Source organism: Bos indicus, chromosome 10 (genome assembly GCF_029378745.1).
Source record: "Bos indicus isolate NIAB-ARS_2022 breed Sahiwal x Tharparkar chromosome 10, NIAB-ARS_B.indTharparkar_mat_pri_1.0, whole genome shotgun sequence".
Lineage (NCBI taxonomy): Eukaryota > Metazoa > Chordata > Mammalia > Artiodactyla > Bovidae > Bos > Bos indicus.
In genome coordinates this window covers 48,966,231-48,988,720 of record NC_091769.1, presented here as the reverse complement: position 1 = coordinate 48,988,720, position 22,490 = coordinate 48,966,231, and the positions used below count along the sequence as shown (strand labels likewise).

At 42.8% G+C, this 22,490-nt stretch overlaps 1 protein-coding gene across 2 annotated transcripts in view; it reads right to left on the bottom strand.

Annotated features, from left to right (window-relative positions):
- The window catches only part of RORA (RAR related orphan receptor A), an 801,696-nt gene that overhangs the window by 520,222 nt on the left and 258,984 nt on the right, over positions 1 to 22,490 (bottom strand). The window lies entirely within an intron of this gene.

Below are 22,490 nucleotides of genomic sequence, written 5' to 3'. Positions count from 1 at the left end.
TTCTGGAGCTCATATGGATTGTTTTTGGCAACTGTGGCATTAATATGTCCTCCTGGGCAAGAAGAAGTACAGCCTCTAGCTGAGGAAGACTGGCCTGCTTTCTTCTGGGAGCAGGGATCCCAGCATGAGTCCCACTGGCACTGGTCCCAGGATGCAGGTTTCGCAGGTGGAAGGGAGGGTGGGGGCCTGTGTGTGCAAAAGGCCCTGGGAGTTTCCTGAGGGAGCGAGCCTTGACAGCCACAGTGCTAAGGGCCAGGGCCAGGGCCCGAGGGGAAAGACATCATTCAGAGCTTTCATCTAGCTCCATTCCCTGTGGCCTCAAATGTGAGCCCTGAGTCCTGAAACTAGAATAAAAGAGCTAAGAAAAACTGCTGGGGCCTGAAGAGTGAAAGGAAGGCAGGGGTGCCTTTGGCAAACAGGGTCAGTACAGCCAGCAGGAGTTGGAGTGTGGGGTCCCGCTGGCACAGAATGAAACGGCCTGAGTAGTTTTCCAGGCCAGTTTCTGAGTGAACCAGGAGAAACGAGGGGGGGACATTGGTCTCTGTCTCCACGCACTGCAGCCCTAGAGGCAAAGGGTAGTGAAGGTGCTGTTGTGGGAGAACAGGAAAATGGCAGCCTGGGAGGACTAGCTTTGGAAACACACCTGAGTCACCTCTGGGTGAAGCACTTACAAGAGGGTGGGGGAGCAGGGCAAGGTCTTGTTGGAGATTCTTGGGAACCACAAATTAAGCAGATTTAAACCATGTTAATTATGCTGCAAGCGTGTTCTTCAGACCAAAGAAAGAAAGCTTCTCTTCCTCCTTCTCTCCTTGTAGCAAGCATATGAGCACCAACTAGGAACTGGGCACAGACTAGGACCAGACTCTAGAGATACTGAAAGAGCTAAGGGAGGGTCCCTGTGAGTGAGTATTTGCCATCTGGGGGGACTCAGTGAAGTAATTAGCGAATGTAACTCAGGAGAGCAAGTGGTGATGGGATGGCCATGTTGGCATCCACCCCTCTCAGAACAGAATAACTCCTCGCACCTTTGCATGGGACTTCCTGACGACCAGTGGGAGGGTGGTTCAAGACATGAAGGAAGATGGGCTATGTTATTATTCAGTGAGAGACAATGGACTTCTCAGCCAGCACTAAAGATAATCAGAACCTTTCACATGGATGCCTGAAAGACCTCCATGAAGTCAGCTTTCCAGGCCAGCAGGACTGACACAGGACCTCTTGTAACTGCACCAATTTCTGCGTCCTTTGAGCATCAGTGCAGTACCATGTCCGCCACAAGTATTTGCAGCGTTTGACTTCACATCTTTGAGCACATGCTCCACCCTTCCTTCCCAGCTTTAATTTTCAACACCCTGTCATATAGCTTCCCAATAATAGAAAAAAGAATGGCAGCATACCACCCTCTTCTCAGTACTGCTTCTCTCACCACCAAGTATGTGTCTTGATGTTGTCCTGAGTGGTCGGGCACAAATCCAAATGCAGAATCAGCAATGGTCTCTGCTCACTGGGCTTAAACTCTTAAGTCTGAGCATTAAGGAAACATCTAAGTGCGTAATCACAAGAGACAAAGCCAGTCTTATCCGGCAAGAACTGAACATGTCTGAACGAAAGAAGGAGCGAGCCTAACACGAAGCCATTTCCCTTTGTTGTAAAACAAGACAATTCAATAAACATGGCATCAGGGGAAGGTGCCCTCTGGAGAAGGCAGAAGCCTCTTTCACATTGATGATGTTATCAGGATGCAACGAGAGTTGCATCTTGATTTCTCTTTTTTTTCTGTTTGTAAGAGCTTTTTATTTTTTTTTCAAGAACTGATTTCTCTTTTTATTCCCCGACACATTATCCTCACTTCTTACTAAAAACCTTATTTGTTGCCGCTTGAGCAGGCTGGTCGATTCCCTGTCCACATTTGAGCAGTTAATATATTTGTACTAGTTTGTTAGAGCTGCTGTAACAAAGTACTGCAGACTGGGCAGTTTGAACAAGAAATATTTACTATCTGGAGGCTAGAAGAACTATCTGCCATCAAGGTGTTGGCAGCATTGGTTCTGCCTGAGAGCTGTGAAGTATGGAACTGTTCCAGGCCTCTCTCCTTGGCTTGCAGATGCCCTTCCTCTCTGTTTCCACATTGTCTTCCTGCTATGTTATCCGTGTCCACATTTCTTCTTATAAGGATACCAGTCATGCTGGATGAGAGCCCATTTTAATCATCTCTTTTTAACTTCAGTACTTCTTTGAAGACCCTATCTCCAAGTAATTCTGAAATACTGGGGATCATTTCAACATATGGATTTTTGGGGGGTGGGGAGGTAACACAATTTGACCCATAACAATCTTCTGTAGAGATGGCTTTCTGATGGGTTTCTGGAAGACAGTATTTAGTTCCTCAGTTAGTTTGCAAATTCTACCAATATCATTCATTTCCATTTTCACAAAACTTAACGGTGAGTTAACAAAAACTGTAAGCTCCAGGAAAACCACAATTTGAAAAGATACATGCCCCCCAATATTCAATGCAGCACTGTTTACAACAGCTTAGACAAGGAAGCAACCTACATGTCCATCAACAGATGAATGGATAAAGAAGATGTGGTACATATACACCATGGACTATTACTCAGCCATACAAAGATGAAATGATGGCTTTGCATCAACATGGAAGGACCTAGAGATTATCATACTAAGTGAAGTCAGAGAAAGACAAATATCATATGATATCATGTACCAGTGGAATCTAAAAAATTACACAAATGAACTTATCTACAAGACAGAAACAGACTCACAGACATAGAAAACAAATATGGTTATTAAAGGGAAAAGGTGGGAGGGGAGACATAAACTGGGAGTCTGGGGTTAACATACACACACAACTATATATAAAATAGGATCAACAAAGACCTACTGTATAGCACAGGGAACTCTACTCAGTGCTCTGTAATAACCTATATGGTAAAAGAATCAGAAAAAACACAGAGGTACGTATATGTATAACTGAACTGGGACTTCCCTGGTGGCTTAGTGGTAAAGAATTCACCTGCAATGCAGGGGACATAGGTTTGATTCCTGGGTTGGGAAGATCCCCTGCAGAAGGGAATGGTTACCCACACCAGCATTCTTGCTGGGAAATCCCATGGACAGAAGAGAGTGGCATGCTATAATCCATGGGGTGGCGAAATAGTTGGATACAACTTAGCAACTAAACAACATAAGTGAATCACTTTGCGATACACCTGAAACACAACACTATAAAATCAACCATACTCCAATACAAAATAAAAATTAAACAAAAAAATTTGTAAGTTTCATGAGAGAAGAGATTGTGCCTGTCTTATTAACCACTATTCACTCCTAGAACAGTGTCTGCCACACAATAGGAATGTATTAAATATGAGACAAATGAATAAAAGGACCAGAAAGTTCCACCCTGGGAATTACATGCCTCTGACCTCCCTGAGACTCATCTCGCCTTTACGAAACAACTTTAACGTTGGTTTTCGGTATAAGAGAAAATACTTCTGTATGGTTATTAAGCCTGAACACTTGTAAATAATGTTGCCCCAGCCATGGAAGTAAACACTTGCTAGCCCTCCATCAGGCAGGCAAAAATATGCTTTGAGTGTGAGTGAATAACACTGATTATATAGTTCACCAAGGAAGTCAGCTCAGCGTAGCACCAATTTTCACTGCATCAAGGTCAAACTGGGCGCTTAGAACTAACGTCTGTCCTCTCAGCCACCATGATGTTCTTCAGGCACATATATCCCAGGTCATATCTTCAGAATATCCCACTCATCCTTCTGCCATCTCAGCAGAATTATCCTGGAAATACTCTAAAGCAATGGATTACCCAAAATGACCTTCCATGAGTCCAATTTCAGCCACCTACAAATGCAGATGGATCCTAATCCATAGCAGGAATTCAAGTGAAGAATCAACCCCATTATTACTTAAGGTCCTTGCTACATGGGTATATTTTGAGTAGATTTTTCAAAATAACATATAATTATTGATATAAATATGCATATGTTTTTTATGCATGGGCAGATGTAGCTATATTTATATGCATGTATTTGTAAATACATGTTTTAAAGTATCATGTGTTCATTGCAGCATCTACTTCATTACCCCCATCCCCAAATTTCCCATCAAGAGAGCCAAGGGAATTGGGAATCAGCATCCACAAGATGTGACACCACCAAATGGAGCTAGAAGAGGCAGCAGCAGTTACAGCAAAGAAGGACCCGAGTCCCTGGTTATGTCGATCACTGTGACATGCTCCCAGCTCCATCCATGTGATGGATGGGTCTGTAATTTGTTGTTGCTGCTATCCTGGCACACATTTGCAGAAACAAACTCATTCACGGTTCCCCTGCTGAAAGCTCAACCATCTGAGTGCCACAGGAAGCAGACTTTGGCATTTTAGCTGCTCACAGACTGGGTCATCCATAAAAGTTTAATTTTCTAAAAATATTCAGTGAGGTGCTTTTCCTGAATGAGATGGTTTCTGGCTCATGAACGTATTTATTTGAGTAAATAGGAGGAAGATCGGTAAGTCAGGAATCTAATCAGCTATCATGCAGTCCATCTGGTTTAATTAGCGAGTCCAGCAGCTCGCAGGCACCTTTTTAGTAAAAGGCTTCAGAACCAGCTCCCTTAAAGGCAGAGGTCCTTCTGAATGTGGTTTCAAATGCCTGCCTTGTTCCCTGCCTCACATAGCCCCTTATCAAATTCCCATCACCGAACAACTTGAGACACATCACAGCATGCTTCTAAAGGGCATGCCAATGAAAGTAAATGTGGCCTACGGGAACCCCATGAACCATCACGGCTGGTCCCTCCATTTATTTGATCAGCATCAATTAATTAAGCATGCATTGGACCCTACTCTATGCCAGGGACTGTCTGAATGAGGCTTGGACCAGCTCTGGTGGGGGTGACAAGTGTGTCAACAGATGATTTCTAATTGCACACTAGAATAGTGAGGTAGCCCCAGGCATGGGACCTGATGAAGGTCTGACCTGACTCCGGACGGATAACTGGCAGCAAGTATGCACAGGAGAGTGAGGAAGATTCTTAACCAACAGTTCTTAAACTTAACCATGAACCCAATCCACTTGGAGAGCTTGTTCAGGTATAGATTGCTGGGCCCTACCCTTGGGTTTTTTAATTTAGGATGTCTGGAGTGGGGCCAAAGAGTCTGTGTTTCTAACAAGCTTCCCACTGACTCTAATTCTGTCAGTTCAGGAACTGTACTTTGGGAAAGGCCAGCAGTTCTCAGCCTGGGTTCACAGTGGAACCACCAGGAATTTCAACAACTACTGAACGCTTGGGTCTCCTCCCTAGAGAGTGTCCTAATCAGTTTGGTATCCAAACTGGACATCAGGGATTTTGAGCATTTGTATTTTAAGAATTTCAAACTTACAGAAAAGTTACAATTACGGTACAAATAGCTTTTTTTACTGAACAATTTGGAAGGAATTGTTGATTTGGTGTCCCATCTTCCCTTCTTTAGAGTGTGTATTTTCTTCCAAACAAGAACACTCTCCTACATACTTACAAATCAATATCCAAAAAAAACCCCCCAAAAACCACATGGATATATTATGATCATTCAAGCTTTGCCAAATGTTCAAAATAAATGTTTTAATATTTATTTATTTGGCTGCCCCAGGGCCTTAGTGGAAGCATGAGGGATCTTTTGTTGCAGGGCACTTACTATGTAGCTGTGGCTTCCAGGCTCGCTAGTTGTGGCATACCAGCTCCAGATCAGGAATTGAGCCAGCGCTCCCTGCACTGCAAGGGGAATTCTTAACCACTGGAACATCAGGAAAGTTCCCCACTCCCCAAATTTTTAATTGCAAAAGAATCTGGTTCAGATTACATGTTGCCTTTAGTTGTCAGGTTTCTATTTAGTCGCCTTTATTCTGCCAAAGGTTCCCAGTCTTTCCTGAACATTCATACCTTTGACACTTTTAAAGATGACAAGCCAGTTGTTTTGTAGAAATATCACTTAGTTTTGGTTTGTCTGATGTTTTCTCATGATGGGACCCAGGTTATACATCTTTGACAGGGCAATCACAGTCGTGATGTAGTGCCTTCTTATTGCAAGGTAGTACCTGGTTTCTCTTTGTCCCAATATTGATAATGTTCACTTTCGTTTCTTGCTTAAAGGGGTGACTACTAGGCTTCTCCTCTGAAAATTTACTCATTTTCCTTTTGTAATTCATCAGTCCTTTGTAGGGAGGTGCTTTGAAATTATGCAAATATCCTATTTATCATTAAACTTTTAATTTACTCATTAAGGTAATTTACATCAGCATGAACTCACCGTTTCTTATTTTGTTCAGTAGGTTATACTGTTCCTATCATTATTTGTTTGAGGCCAGTGGGAACCTTTTAATCTGGCTCTGATTCCTGGTTTTTCTAAATCTTGCCAGTCAGTTCTAACGTGCAGCCAAGGTTGAGAACCACTTCTGTAGATAGAGCAAAGTTGCGTATTCAGAGGACTGAAGACAATGAGCACAGCTTCAGGGAACTGCAAGGTTTCAGCATGACTGGTGGGCAGGATGGAGATGGGGGTGGAGTGGCAAGAGATTTAGGGTTCATTTGGGCCCAGACTATCCCTTCATCATCCTTTCCAACAGTGAGATCCTAGGACTTCCCTGGCTGTCTAGTGGTTAAGACTCTGTGCTTCCAATGCAGGTTTGATCCTTGGTTGAGGAACTAGGATCCTGCACACTGTGCAGCATGGCCAAAATAAATAAGTAAAATAGAAGTCTCATTAAAACAATAAAAAAAATCCAGTGATGTCCTATCCCTCTGTGTACATGAGGCTGTAAGCCCATACATCATGGAAGTGCTGCCTTGCAGTTAAGAGCACAGACTTTAGGCAAAGGGATTTGAGTTCGTGCTCTGACACTTCTTAATGATGCAACCTTGAGCTCATTACTTACTATGGACTGAATGGTCCCCACACTGACCCCAAGTTCTTATGTTGAAGCCTTCACCTGCAGGGTAGCTGTACTTAGACATGGCGCCTCCAAGGAAGTAAAGTTAAATGCAGTTCCAGGGGTGGGACCCTGACCCTAGGAGACAGTATCCTTACAGGAAGAGATACCAGACCTTGCTGTCTCCCACCTACCCACCCCCAACCCTGCTCCTGCACAAAAAGAAGGCCACGTGAGCATTCAGCAAGATGACTGCCATCTGTGAGCCACAGAAGCCTCAGAATGAAATCTACCCTGATGGCACCTTGATCTTGGATGTTAAGCCTCCCGAAATGTGAGAAATAAATTCCTGTTAAGTCACCCATTCTATGGTGTTTTGTTTTGGTAGCCCCAGCAAACTTATCTGACCTAAGTCTGTTTCCCACCTTTAAAAAAAAAAAAGATACTAATGGTCCTACCTCCTGGAGGTCTGATGAGGGTTAAATAAGAAGAAAACATCAAGTACTTAGCACAGTACTGCCTTTGAGTTATTTCTATTCCTTGACTCATCCTCAGCCACACCTGGCAAATTCCCACGCCCCTGCCTTTGTCTACAATCAGGTCAGTCCCGCACACACTGTCTGAGCACAGTGCACCAGCACTGTTCTAGGCGCAGCGATACAGAACACAACAAAGCACTGCCTCAGGTCCAAATCCAAGAGTGAAACGCTGCCCACGGCTGCCCTAGGTCAGGAGTCGTTTCAGATTCCATCTGTACTAAAGGGTCTGATTCACTATGGTTTGAAACCTGTCTCAAGGCTTTGGCCTAATGAGAAAGACAGTAAATCATATGATGAGACAATCTTCCATACACTCCCTCGGTTTTCTTATATTCATATGGTTACAAAGTCCTCCCCCAGCTTACTAGTAACTAGTTCAAGGCCTGCAAACTAATAGAGGTCTTTTTTTTTTTTCCTTGCCTGTTAAAGAGAATTTTATTCCCCCTGTGTGTTGGTCTGAGATACTAGATAATGACACTGTAAAGTGAAAGCAACTTTAAACCAACTATCAAAAGTAGAAACGCCTTGCTGTGCTCCGCTGACATTCAGATGGGAGGACAGAAAAAGTCCTGAGCCGCAAGCAACCAGGGCTTACGGCAAGTGACTCATGTTAGAAAAACCATGGTTACAACTTTATACCTCCTCTGGGGGTATAAACAAAGAAGTAACTTTCCTTTTTTTTTTTTTTTTTTAGTTGAACTAAGTTAAGATGAAGGAGTCAAAATAAAGTTTGATGAGATAAAAGTCTTTAGTGTGCAAAATTTTGCCCGAAGTTCATATTTAAGCATTAGAAGGAAGTCACGCATTAGACTTTCTAGTTTTGGCTCAGGTTATTTTCACGCAAGGCTTCTCTTCCGATCTCTAATAACTCCATGTATATCTCTCTTACCATTGATTCCCGATTTCCTCCAGGATTGAGAGACTTTTGAGTACAAGCCCTATTTAGTTCTGTCCTTATGAAAGGGATCCCTGTTGGTGCCCCCGGGGACCCAGCACAAAGCAGGTCTGCGCTTCCCTCTCCCAACTTTGCAAGCCCCTAACTTCAGTGGGAGGCTGGACACATTGCCAGGGGCAGCAGACATCCACCATTCAGCCTGGGGTTGGGACACACTGGGCTTTCCGCTTTCTGCTGGAAATCCCCACTCTCTATGCTTTTTCTCAGTATCTTTATGATTCTTTTCCCTGTTCCATTGCAATTCTTCAATTTTCTCCCCTCTTTTATCATTCTTGACCTCAGAACTAGCTTTTCTATTTATAGCCAGCAAGCTCCCTCTTCTTCCTTCTTTAAAGCATTTCTGCAAACCTCTGAAACCTCTTCCACAAATATGAACGGTGGATTAAAGACCCTGAAGAGTCTTTCACCAAGGAGTCACATTCTCCTTTCTTGCAGCCTTAGGTAAGAATTTTCAGGAGAGACCTGTATGCTATTTCAGTTCATAGACAGGACTTGCTCACATTGGGCCAGCAAGGAGGCTTGGAGCTCTTAGCATTGCCTCTCCCACCACTGGGCAGCCTGTGCCAGGGCAGTGGTTTACAAACTGGGTTCTCTGGAACCTGAAACCTCCCTGATGGTACCCTCTAGGCCAAGAATGAGAAGTAGAAGGGCAGGAGAGAAGAGTGGATGGGGATCATGCCACCTATTCATGCTTCAAACACAGATGCTCTGCTTTTATCTGCCTCAAAAATTGGGTGTTTTTTTTTTTTTTTTTTTTTTTTTTAAGATTCCATTGGAAATAAAAATAGCTTCACTGCTAAAATATTTTGCAAGCCACTGGAAGAGTGGGAAAGCATATAGCCAGATAGACTGGTTGAATGGTGGCACATCTTTCCTTTAAAAGTAGATGGAATTTACGTGTTGGAAACAGCCAAAGATCACTTGGAGTCAAAACTGGTGAAAAGATATGTGAGCACAAGGAATAAAAAAGCAGAGGGTGGCCATGATATGAAAATACAGTATATGTGGGCAGCGCACGAAGTATCCCTCTAGGAGAAAGAATCCTAACCAAGCATGTGTGACATTGTTGGAACAAGTACGTAAATTGACCCAATAAGGTAATAGTGTTGTTTAGAATGCATTCACTTACATAAAATTTCCTATTGGTCATGAGTATGGCTGTGTGTGTGTGTATTTAGTCTCACTGCTTTAAAATCACAGTTCAGAATTTCTCTAGATAGTCTTTGGGGAAAGGAGGCCAGAGTGTTTAGTCTGGGTTCAAATGCTGCTCTGAAAGTTATGAGTTGTATGACTCCAGAAAAATCATTTAACCTCTCTCAACCCAGTTGCCTCATCTGTAAAGCAAAAATAATATCACTTAATTCACGAGGGTTTTTTGTGGAGGTGTAAATGTGGTAAAACACGTTACCGCCTCAGCAGCCTAGGGCCAGGTACAAGGTAAATTCTCTTAATATTTGTTGTTCTTGCCCTTATTGTTATTATGATCATGATCATTATCCTCTGACCTGAGGACTCTCTACCATATCTAACCGGCTTTCTCAAGAATCCTCATCTTTCTTCAGATAATAGATGAGGCCCTGTTTTCAAAGATTAAAAAGAATTAAAAATGGAGGCAGCTTTGCTAAAATCATCACATGACTCATAGGAAATCTGGGATTAGAACTCAAAAGTAGAGGCAGTTTGAGCAGCTGGGCAAGGGGAGGACATAAATTAAAGCCCTACCCACCTCGTCTCAGTGGGTGGAGATGTGAAAGAGCCATCAGAAAGGTTCTGGAAAGGAATGTGGAAGATGACAAAACATGAGAGAATTCTAGAATCACAGGTTTACTGAATGTCAAAGGGAGATCTGTGAGAGCCCTCCCTCCAGTCCATACAACAGTATGGCCCAGAGAGTTTAAGTTACTTGCCTAAGGTGACACAGCTCATTGGTAGAAGAGCAGGATAAAAGCTCCTACCTCCAGTTTCAGGGGCCACTGACTTTTCCTGGCCACCTGCCCAGTTTTACTCAGAGTGGTGTCTCTGTGAACTGCCACTGCCTATAAGGGACGAGTGGCAGAGGGTGAGCAGCCTTAGCCTGCTGCTCTGAAAATGCTCTGATTTTTCAAGTGTGCAGCCTCAAAGCACAGCCTGCAGTTCTTCTGTCTCACCTTCTACTAAAAAATGTTCACTCTGAAACTTGTAACAGCAGTGACCTCTGACAGGCTGGCACGTCCCAGCTGTTAACATTCTTCTGCTTACAACAGAAGTTGCCCTTAAGACCCTTGTAGCCAGGCCTGGAGAGGGGGTGACTCTGTCAGGGCCAGGCCTCAGGAAGAACAGAGAGCAAAGTCACCTTGGCTCTGGGACTGGGAACCACTGGCCACTCAGTCCAGCTTCCTGCCTCCTCTCCATCCTGTACCTGTGCCTTACAGATATGAGATCCTGACTCTGGCCAATCCAGAGAGAGACCCTTTTGTGTGGAACTGATCTTAGCAATCAGCAACCAGAGCCATTGTACAGGGGACTTGCTCCACCCATCCCTACCTGTAGGACCCTGCATTTCACACTTCTTTTCATTGATTTCCTTTAGCTAACAGGCTGCTCCTTGAGTCACAGGACTAAGTGACCCAGATGAAGAGCCCTTTGGAGAAAGAGTGTGGACAGCCTGGAAGGATGATGCCCATGGCCTGATCCCCCATGGAAGGAGCATCAGGTCCCCATGACTCACCTCAGAAACCTCTAATGAGCTTGGGTTTCATATCCTTTCAGGCTATTAGGGGACTACGGTGAGAAGTGTGCCAACAGGATCCATACCTGAAAACCCCAGAGCAGCTTTCTTTGCCAGCTCATGTGGATCAACCTGCTTCACCCCTCAAGTTCCTTGTCTATAAACTAAGGCAAATGTCTGCCTTATCCATCTTTCACCACCCCCTCCCCATTTGTAGGTTGCGCTGGGTTTTTGTTGTGGTGCTTGGGATCTTAGTCCCCTGACCAGGGACTGAACCTGTGTCTCCTGCACTGGAAGGCGGGTTCTTAACCACTGGACTACCGGACAAGTCTCAAACCTCTCCCCTTCACACAGCCACCAGGAGCCTGGGGACAGAAGGCTATGTCTTACTAAGGGAAGCGTTACTGCCCCCCTGGGTAGCAGGGAAGTTATTCACTCTGTGCTTTACCTTTGTGATTTCTGAGTTATCAAGACCCTTGAGAGTCAAAATATGTGAGAAACACAGCCTTCTAAAGACCTCATTTGGAAAAGGAAATGGCAATCCACTCCAGTATTCTTGCCTACAGAATCCTGTGGACAGAGGAGCCTGGTGGGCTGCTGTCTATAAGGTCGCACAGAGTTAGACACGACTGAAGCGACTTAGCATGCATGCATGCAAAGACCTCATTTACTCCACACGCACTGAGCCTGGTCTCTGTCCCAGGTTCTGTGCAAGGACACAGGTGGGAAGAAATCACAAACCAGGCCTCCAAGGAGCCTTGGATAAACAGCAGCATTATGTGACTTAAATGGAATGTCTCATTATATGGACAACCTCTCCTCTTAGACCAGGGCTGAGGGGACCAAGGCACCAGGAACATTTTCCTGGAGGAAGGGAATCTTGAAGGTAATTTGAGATTTGCCAGGATTCAGCCTGTGGATAAGGGGAGGTGGCTCCCCTCGGCATTAGGAAGAGGACAGGAAAGGCCGACCTGTCCAGGCCAGGTGCGGGTGGTGGTGTGAGGCTGGGCTGGCTGAATGGGTATTGGGCCTGGAGAGTGCAGGTCAGAGAGGTGGGCCAGGGCCTGCAGACAGCCCTGAATCCGCCTGTGGCAGGGAGTGTGGGGAGGGGGAGACCAGTGGGATTTCAACAAGGGGAGTGTCACTCTGTGGGGAGAGGAGAGGGAGGAAGGCGACAGGGCAGGGTGAGTATACATACTGCCTGTGGGCCCCTTGGAAGCTGCTACCCTGATCTGGGCAGGGAGCAATGAGGCCTTGACAATGCAACTGATCACAGCACAGAGTAGTGAAGACAGGCGAACATTAAGTCAGGTCAGGAAAGAGGAAATGAGCAAGCCAAGCAGTGGATTCCTGTTCCTACATCACCTGGCCTGTCAAGTCTCTTCCCAGGCTGTTTTGCCATGGTCACAGCATCTTCCTGGGCTTGTCAATAAACCATTTTTTTTTTATAGTTTATTTATTTATTTAGCTGTACCAGATCTTAGTTGTGGCATGTGGGATCTAGTTCCTTGACCAGGCATCGAACTTGGGTCCCCTGCGTTGGGAGCACAGAGTCTTAGCCACCGGACTACCAGGAAGTCCCTTTCAACAAATTCTTACAGAACTTCCCAAAGCCCATTTCCAGTTTGCCGTACTCAAATGACAATTAAGAAAAGCTGGTCCCACAACTCACTATGAAAACCACTGAAACAAACATGTGGGACCACATTCTGGATCTGAGGAGTGTATGGAACATGGGTTACCTGTGATGAAACACCTCTGCAGCCTGCCTAAGCTGGTTTCTGGGGCAAACTTACTCTCATCTAGGAAGCAGGGAGGAGAATGCCTATGTCTAAAAATTCAGAGGATTAAAAAAGGGAATGGTTGTAAATAACAAAGAAGGTGCCAGGCAGGGTGCCAAATATGTGGCCTCCAACATAGTTCCCTGATGGTTACATGGCTGGCATGTGTCCCCTAATTCACAGTTGCTGCCACCACTGATAAACACACACACGAACCTATTTCACCTCCCACTTTCAGTCAACAGCTGGGGCCTACAGTCTGAGAGGTTTTCTGGGGTGGGGCCTTTTCAGAGGCCTTTAACTCCCACAATGCCCGCCTATCCCTTCTCCACCCCTGAGCAGGGGTTAGCTGGGGTGATGGGATCAGTTGGAAGGATTCATGTAATCCCTTCCTTCTTTAAGGTACCTTCTGATCACTGAGCAATTAATCCACCACCCAGCCCAGGGAGGCCAGAGCGGATTGCCATTCCACTAATGAGGTTGCTGAGCTGTGGCTCTAAGCTGGGATGGGCCAGGTGGGGAGGAGGGTGGGGGATGGGCAGGGAGCTTAGCATCCTCAGCTACCTGACTCCCAGGACAGCAAAATCCCCTTAAGGACTCAATGCCTTGGACCCTCTGGATCTTCACCCAACACTTCTGCAAATTCTTCTTTTAAGAATCCAACTCTCCACCCCAGTAAAATGGAAGCTGAAAAGATAGAGATCAATTCCTACTCCAGTAGAAGGGCTATCAAAAGGAAAAATCTTGACCATTTCTGAGCCTCAGATTCCTCATTTATAAAATGAGGGAGTCAGATGAAATAATCCCAAAGAGTCTCCAGACAAATGCAGATCAGCATAGAGTTAAATGAAGACAGATTTTTCATACCCAACCATTCTGCTTGTGTCTGAGTAGCCCAGGCCAACATCTACAGGCACAGTTCAAATTTGCCAATTTGATCTGCCCACATGGATGCTCGCACATATGACAGCTGATGATGGAGAGAGAAACGTTAGCAAAGTAGCCCAGGCAAAGCCCAAAGACCCCTTTAGATGCCGAACAGGAAAAGAGGTGATCATCTTAGGAGGAGACTCTCAACAGGCACATTGCAGCCCTTAGAAGACCCCCACTCTTCCCGCATCCATGAAATCCTGGCTCCAGTAAGGTGGGATTACAAGGGGCTCCATGGAAGCCAGTAATTCTTGCTGCTGGGGAGAGGAAGCCACACCGGTCAGCACCACCACCTGTTGCAGAAGCAGCAACAGCAGCACAGTTATTACCTTGGAAGCAATCTTCCCTTCCACTCTTAAGTATTTTTTGAGTATCCAGCCTATGCCTGCAAGTAAATGTCACCTCTGCTTAGAGAACTATATATCCAGCTTGCCCAGGACAGTGTGGTCTACACCTGTTCTATAAGCATCCCTTATGGACAATAACTAGGGTGACTACAGGCTCCACTGAGTTGTTTTCAAAGTTTGTTAGAGGGAAGGAAAAGGGGGTATAGAACCATTGATGATTAAACTCGAAGACTATTTTCCAAAATCAGAAAGACTGTAAGTTTTTGCCCATAGACGTTATTATATATTTAGTTCAAGGAATAGATGGGGAAGGGATATTAAATACAATTTAGTATTATAAGATTATAAGCAAGAATGGTATTCCATAGCCTTTTCTAAAAACAAATGTCAGTTTCCAGCATAACAAGTATTATAAGATTATAAGCAAGAATGGTATTCCATAGCCTTTTCTAAAAACAAATGTCAGTTTCCAGCATAACACAAAGTATTGTGTTAAAACCAAATGTTTATTCATACTCATTTAAAATATTTTCCAATGAAAAGAAAGGTTTTCCTGTTTTTTAATGAGAAAATCTAGCTTTAAACAATTGAACATCTGGAGTATAATACTAAAAAATAGAGGTTGAAAACAGTTCTAAAAAGATTTATGTGTTAAAAAAGAACAAGTAATGATAATAATAGCAATTCATTGATATTACTGATAGTATTACTAATTATTTTAATTATTTTTAAGAATTTGAGTTATCATCATCCTCATTTTTATAATTACTACTAACAATTATCTACTTACAAGTCTTACTGGAGAAATATGTACTGTGTAAGGTTTGTCCACAAAGTAATTTACACAGTGCAGAATGTAACACATGCAAAAATAATAAGATATTGCATGTAATAACCAGTGCTACTCATACAAAGTATAGTTCATGGTTCAGAGCTGATCTATAAGCTTGTTGCTACCAGTTCGAGACAAGATAAATATAGAACTTGGGAGGATTGTTTAGAAACTTACAACATTTTGAGAATGTGATAGATCCCTTCAAAAATGAAAAGTGTTAAGGAATTTGGTAATAATAAATCTAGGTTTTTATATTTTACATGTCTTTTTATTTCATTTTTCTGGTAATTCATTTTTATAGTGTAATTGAGTCATAAATGCAGGAGATAATTTTAATAAGGGCCCAAAATGTAAACCAAAATTTTGTTAAATAAAATTCCTATGTCTACACTTATTCCTAGACAGAGATGGCTGAGCTCAAAGAGTCAGAGAAGGATTTTAAAACCTCAAACGCAAGAGGTTGTCACTGGGGAGAAAACTGAGGCCAAATTGTACGTGAGTGTATAAAGCCACATTTATAAATAGTTCAGGGCCCAACAGAAGTGTTTTAGGTAGCAACTGGGGAGTTAAAAAAAAAAAAGTAATGCTCTGCGATACATTAGAGGAAGGTAGGAACAGATCCTTCACTATAGAAAGCTTAAGAAATACTAATTTAGGCAATCTATATTACTTGGTTTGGGAAATGAAAGGTTTGGGTGATATCTGCTATAGAGTACCTAACACTATATAGCAAATGCATATAGCAAATGTACCATATAGTACATAGTATATGTAACAGTACATTGGAGGAACAGAGTGGACCAATTCTGTTCGTGTTGGAGGAACAGAGTGATCACTATGGACTATGGTGGTTTGAGCAGGATTTATGGAGCAAGCAGCACTTTAAATTGCAACAAATTATAGGTGAAGAATAGGAGAAAATCCCAGGATTGAGCTGCCTAAAATTGGGAAATAAAAGGCCTATAAATTCTCCTAAGGTTTTGCATCTCTCTTTTCTTAATATAGGCACCCCTTTCCATTACGATGACTAAGATCAGGAAGTGGATTAAAATCTTTTCATTTCCTCCTTGGCTTTGAAGTTCCTTAAAGAAGGGATTTAGAATATAAATAGTATGATTGGTAGAATCTATGAGTGAAGGAGAAAACGTAAATTAAATGTCTTCTCATTTTCAAAATTAAATAGAAGAGCTTGCTCCTGCCTAAAAGAAAGAAAAACTAAATTAAAATGTTTGGCACTAAAAGTAATCAGAATATTTGATCAAATTAAGAAAAACTAAACCCATCTTAAACTTCAGTACCTTTATTTTCAAAAGGCATACTTTTATTTGAAAACATATAAAGACAGTGTTTGGGCTCATGTATGAAAAATTAATCTTGTGCTAAAAGGTAGACAAGGGGCTCAGCCTGATATGCTTTCTTAAATCAAGGAGTTATTCAAAATCAAGAATTTACATAAAGCTAAATTAAAACCTCTATAGCACATGAAGCCTATGGGAACAGGACTGTACTATGGCTAAGCCAAATCAAGTCACTTAAACCTAGAGATGAAGAGTTCCAGTCCATGAGAAGCTAAGACTTCCCGGGGGGCCCAGTGTAAGACAGATGTAGGTAGGACTAGGACACAGGACCCTGGATTGGGACTTAAATGCCCTGAGATCACCAAATTTCTAACCCGTGACACTTCCTTGTGTAGGCTTCTCTCACTGAAACTAGACATTGCAAATCATTCGTTTCCAGCTACTTGCCTTCTCACATTCCTGAACAATTTAAGGTCTTCTCATCAACTACAAGAAGCAGGCAATTGTCAATGGGTAATGGAACTTCAGACTTGGGATCACCAGGTGGCAATACAAGGCTGTTAGGGGGAGGGTGAAGTCTTCTGCTCAGGTTCACTTTGCCCAGCAATACATAAGTCCTGAATCTTCAAAAGGCTCTGAAAGTGCTTAGATCATAAAGTCCATCACACATTGTGATTATTATTGATGTACATTTGTCTCTAAACACAGGAGAGCTTTTTCCAAGCTATTGGCACAGGGTCTGGTTGAGGCATAAGCCCACACCAATTTCCACTTTTTTCCCTGAAATATTGGCTCTGTCTCCATTTAGGGGACATAGAGAAGTACCTAAAGTTGTTGGGACTTTCATTTAGCACAATCCTCAGATTGGGGGATTGAAGCACTTTGGATCAGGTTACTTCTGATGTTTAGAAAGGTCAAATGCTTCTCTAGCAGAAGTTAAACAAGGCTCTTTATGGAAAGACTATAATCACATGAAACGGATGGGAAGATGCTGGCAACATGCTGTGGTCAGCTGGGGAGATTGGTGCTCAGAACACATTATAAGACTGAAGACTTGGGGCTGCAAGGCCTCATTCTTTCCTCCCACTCCACATGGATTTTATCTTTACTGTTGGGTGATGTCATTCTCCTCTCCAGGCCTTTATCCTGGCTGTTCCTCCTTGCCTGAGGATGGTCTTTCCCATCATGGTCACCCAAAATACACTTGCAATCTATACAAGTGTGTTCATTCTTCCAGGTTCAACTCATGCTCTACCTCTTCGACAAAGGTTTCTTTCTAAAACACTACTGGGTGGTAAGAAAACCATGGACTTTGAGGCTGGCCAGGTCAGAAGCAGGCAAATTACTTGAGTGATAGACTCATAACTATAAAATTCTGGATCATTGTGAGATGTAAGGATTTGAGGTGCAAAATATGGTGTTTATTATAACTTATTATTACAGCCATCTATTTGGCTGATGGTCTTTTCTCATGAATACCCAAACACAACAATCAGAGCCACATCCTTCACACTTATACAATGGTGCAATAGTTAAGCAGTTTTGGCCTTAGCTCCCTAAGAATCCTTGAGGGCCATGACAGCATCGAAGCAGAGAGTCCGTTATACTGAGTATCCACTTAACGGGATGCTTGCTTTTGATAGGTACTGAACTGTTTTCACCTTGCTTACTTAACTCATATGCAAAATACATCATGTGAAACGCTGGACTGGATGAAGCACAAGCTGGAATCAAGATTGCCAGGAGAAATATCAATAACTTCAGGTATGTAGATGACACTACCCTTATGGCAGAAAACAAAGAAGAATTAAAGAGCCTCTTGATGAAAATTAAAGAGGAGAGTGAAAAAGTTGGCTTAAAACTCAACATTCAGAAAACTAAGATCATGACATCCAATCCCATCACTTCATGGCAAATAGATGGGGGGGAAATGGAAACAGTGAGAGACTTTTATTTTGGGGGGGCTCCAAAATCACTGCAGATGATGACTGCAGCCAAGAAATTAAAAGATGCTTGCTCCTTGGAAGAAAAGCTATAACCAACCTAGACAGCATATTAAAAAGCAGAGACATTACTTTGGCAACAAGGTCCATCTAGTCAAAGCTATGGTTTTTTCAGTAGTCATGTATGGATGTGATAGTTGGACTGTAAAGAAAGCTGAGTGCTGAAGAATTGATGCTTTTGAACTGTGGTATTGGAGAAGACTCTTGAGAGTCCCTTGGACTACAAGGAGATCTAACCAGTCCATCCTAAAGGAAATCAGTCCTAAATATTCACTGGAAGGACTGATGCTGAAGCTCCAATACTTTACCACCTGATGAGAAGAACTGACTCATTGGAAAAAACCCTGATGCTGGGAAAGATTGAAGGCGAAGGAGAAGGGCACGACAGAGGATGAGATGGTTGGATGGCATCACCAACTCAATAGACATGAGTTTGAGGAAGCTCTGGGAGTTGGTGATGGACAGGGAAGCCTAGAGTGCTGCAGTCCATGGGGTCACAAAGAGTCAGACATGACTAACTGAACTGAACTGAACTGGACTGCTTTCATTTAATTCTCCACATAGTCCTGGAAAGAAGAGATTTTTACCCCTTGTTTACAGATGAGGAAACTGAGGCCCAGAGTCACTGATTACCTCTTGGAGGTCATGCAGCTAGTAGTGAGCCTCTCTGGCCTTGAGCTCAAGTCCTCTTTAATCATGGCAAGTGTTTTCCAGAAAGTAGATGCTCAAGTACAAATTCTGAATGACTGATTAGCTGGACTGCATTCATTCCCCTGGCCCAGTTGCATTCTTCTTTTCATGGCATCTTTACTTGCTGTCCTCCTTGTTGTTGAGAAGTACATACCCACTTCAGCTCTATTTTCACTCCTGCCACTGCATGGAACATCAGCATAATGCTGTACAATGCTAAAGACTGAGGCAGTTAGCAAACCACATTTCATGGGGCAACTGAGAAGAGCAAGATCAAGATTGCAGGCAGAACCCCTAAGCAGGTCTGGTGGAGTCAAAACAGTGCTTAGGAGAGAGCAGATACTGATGGCAAATGATAGATCACCTATTTCTAGAATCAGATGGAAATATTAATTTCCCTTGGGGTGGAAAAACCAGAAGCAAACATACCTGCCATCAGTCACAGCATGTTAATGGCAGGGGAGTTACATTTGATGCTTCTGGAAACGGACCCATAACCTCATGGGTCAAAAGGCAATTACCTTCATTCGGCTCAGGAAATGCCTATTTTTCGATAAGTAAGTGTACTGTTTGGGGATTTTTGTTGTTCTGTTGTTCTGCCTCTGTTGGAAAGAATATATAAAAGTCATAGCCAAAGGCTGAACACTTACCTCGCTGACAAACAGCCTATCGACCATGGAAAATCCTGTTGCTAAACTATTAGAGCTATGACTCTCTGCTTCTTTGGCAAATGCCTGCCTGAGATGAAGTGTTCCACACCGCAGCTGTCTGCATCCTGCCCCATCTCTCTATGGGGTGGTGCTTAAAGGCCATGTGAAGCACTCTAGACAAGGCATACAATGTGTTTCGATAGACACAACATGGTAAAGGGCTGGCCTCTACTGACCCACTCCAGGCGCACAGAAACTGGGATTCACACCCCTCCCTCCTCATTTCCACTCACTCTCAGCTGAAAATACTATCATCTCACTCTCCTTTTCCACCAAAGAATGAATCATCATCCAGAAAGAGGGAGGGATGGACAACAGAGGCAGAATAAAGAACAGGGTATTTTTTGAGTGCTTATGTACACGTCACCCTACTTAAATTCTAATAGCCTTCAGAGTGAGAGGTATCCTTATGGCGTTATTTTTAGAGGTGCAATCCACACAGCATACAATGAAGCACTTTACAGTGTGCAATTCAGTGGCATTTAGTATACTCACAATGTTGGGCAACCATCCCTCTCTCTAGTTTTAAAACATTCTCATCACTCCTGAAAAATACCCCAAGCATCTTAGGCAATCATTGCCAGTCTTCTCTCTCCTCATCACTAATCTGCTTTCTATTTTTATGAACTGGTCTATCCTGGAAATTCATAAAAAACAAATCATATCATTTGTGAACTTATGGGTATGGCTTCTTTCTTTGGTGGAGTGTTTGTTTGAGGTTAATTCAAGTCGCAGGATGTAATTCATTCTTTTATGTTGCATAATTTTCCATTGTGTGTGTGTGTGTATAAAACATATGTGTGTGTGTGTGTACATGTATATTATCGGGGGCTTCTCAGGTGGCACAGTAGTAAAGAATCCAGCTACCAATGCAAGAGCTGAGGGGGTGTGGGTTCGATCCCTGGGTCAGGAAGATCCTCTGGAGGAGGAAATGGCAACCCACTCCAGTACTCTTGCCTGAAAAATTCCCCAGACAGAGGATCCCACTGGGCTACAGTCTATAAGGTCACAAAGGGTCAGACACAATTAAGCGAATGAGCATACATTATGTCATATTAATATATATATACATATTAAGTTGCACATTTGTTATCCATTTATCAGATGATAGATTGACATCTAGGTTGTTTCAACTTTTTGACTACTATAAATGATGCTGCCATAAACATTCACATATAATACTGCAGGAGGACATATGTTTTTGTTTATCTTGAGTGTAGATCTAGGAGTAGAACTGTTGCTGAAGCCACTATAAGATGGGGAGACTGAGTCTGAGAAAAAAGAGGTACCCTGCCCAAGGTCATTCAACTTGTTACTGGTGAAACCAGGACCGGGACCCAGGTCTACCTGGTCGTCAACTCTATAGTCCATCCACTAAAGCTAGGGTTTCTTGGGCTAAAAATTTACCAAAGAGTTGTTTTGTAGACTATGACTAACTTTTAACCTCAACTCCAAACACCTTGAGGTCATATGATTAATAACATGAATTTAAACACATGGAAGTAGTAGTTTCATTCAGTTCCTGCTGAGATCTGAGCTTTTTGTTTCCTAGGCAAGTCAATAGCAACATACTTTATCTTATTAGATCAAATATAAGTTTTATTTTAAAAAGCTACCATTATACCCTAATGTAGCCTTTACGTACTCAGAGGGCTTGATGAGATAATAAATAAAATCTTAATTTGACAATTAATAGTATAAAAGTATTAGGATAGTTTGGAATTAGGAAGCCTTGCATGTGATTTTTATTTTTATTAGCCATTGTTTTAAGGTATAATTACACTTGTCTCACATTATGACTGGGCAGTAACTCAGTCATTAAGAGGTAGAAAATGAGTAAAATTTCTACTCTGGTGCTGTTTGCAGTAAATTGAGGAAACAATAAAAAACAAAATACAATGTAGAGTTGTATACAGTGTCCAGAAATAAAGTAACTCTTTCAAAGCCTATTACTCCTGGATAAGAAAAGGCTGATCAAACAGTAAATACATTTATCTGGACTATTTATGAGAAAAACTTGTGAGACAGTGAACTCTGGAAGATTTTGGGTTCTCTGAATGAAGCAAAAAACAGTTTAAAATATGTGTAATAATAACTGTTGTTTAGTCACTAAGTCACGTCCGGCTCTTTTGCAACCCTATGAACTGTAACCTGTCAGACTTCTCTGTCCATGAGATTTCCCAGGCAAGAATACTGAAGTGGGTTGCCATTTCTTTCTCCAGGGGATCTTCCTGACCTAGGGATTGAAACCGGGTCTCCTGCATTGCAGGTGAATTCTTTACCACTGAGTCACCAGGGAAGCTATGTGCAATACACCCACATATGCAATTACAAGGGTATACCCTCCGATGTGTGAACACACAGCTCCTGCACCTGAACACCACCAAGAGCACAGGCAAGTTTCCTAGGCTTCCCACAAAGCAAAAACTTCTAACTTGAATCATTATTTTAACAGGCACCAGTTCAACACTTGAGAGTACCAAGCACTAGATGTTGTAAAGGAGTTAAAGTAAATGGAATCTCAAAATACAACACAGGCAGAAATCAGTTATAAACCTTATCTACCTAGCAAAAGTGAGGTTATCCAGGAGATGGTGAAGGACAGGGAAGCCTGGCATGCTGAAGTCCATAGGGTCACAAAAAGTCAGAAAGGACTGAGCAATTGAACAACAATCAAAAAGGGAGTTCAGTTCAGTTCAGTCGCTCAGTCGTGTCTGACTCTTTGCGACTCCATGGACTGCAGCACGC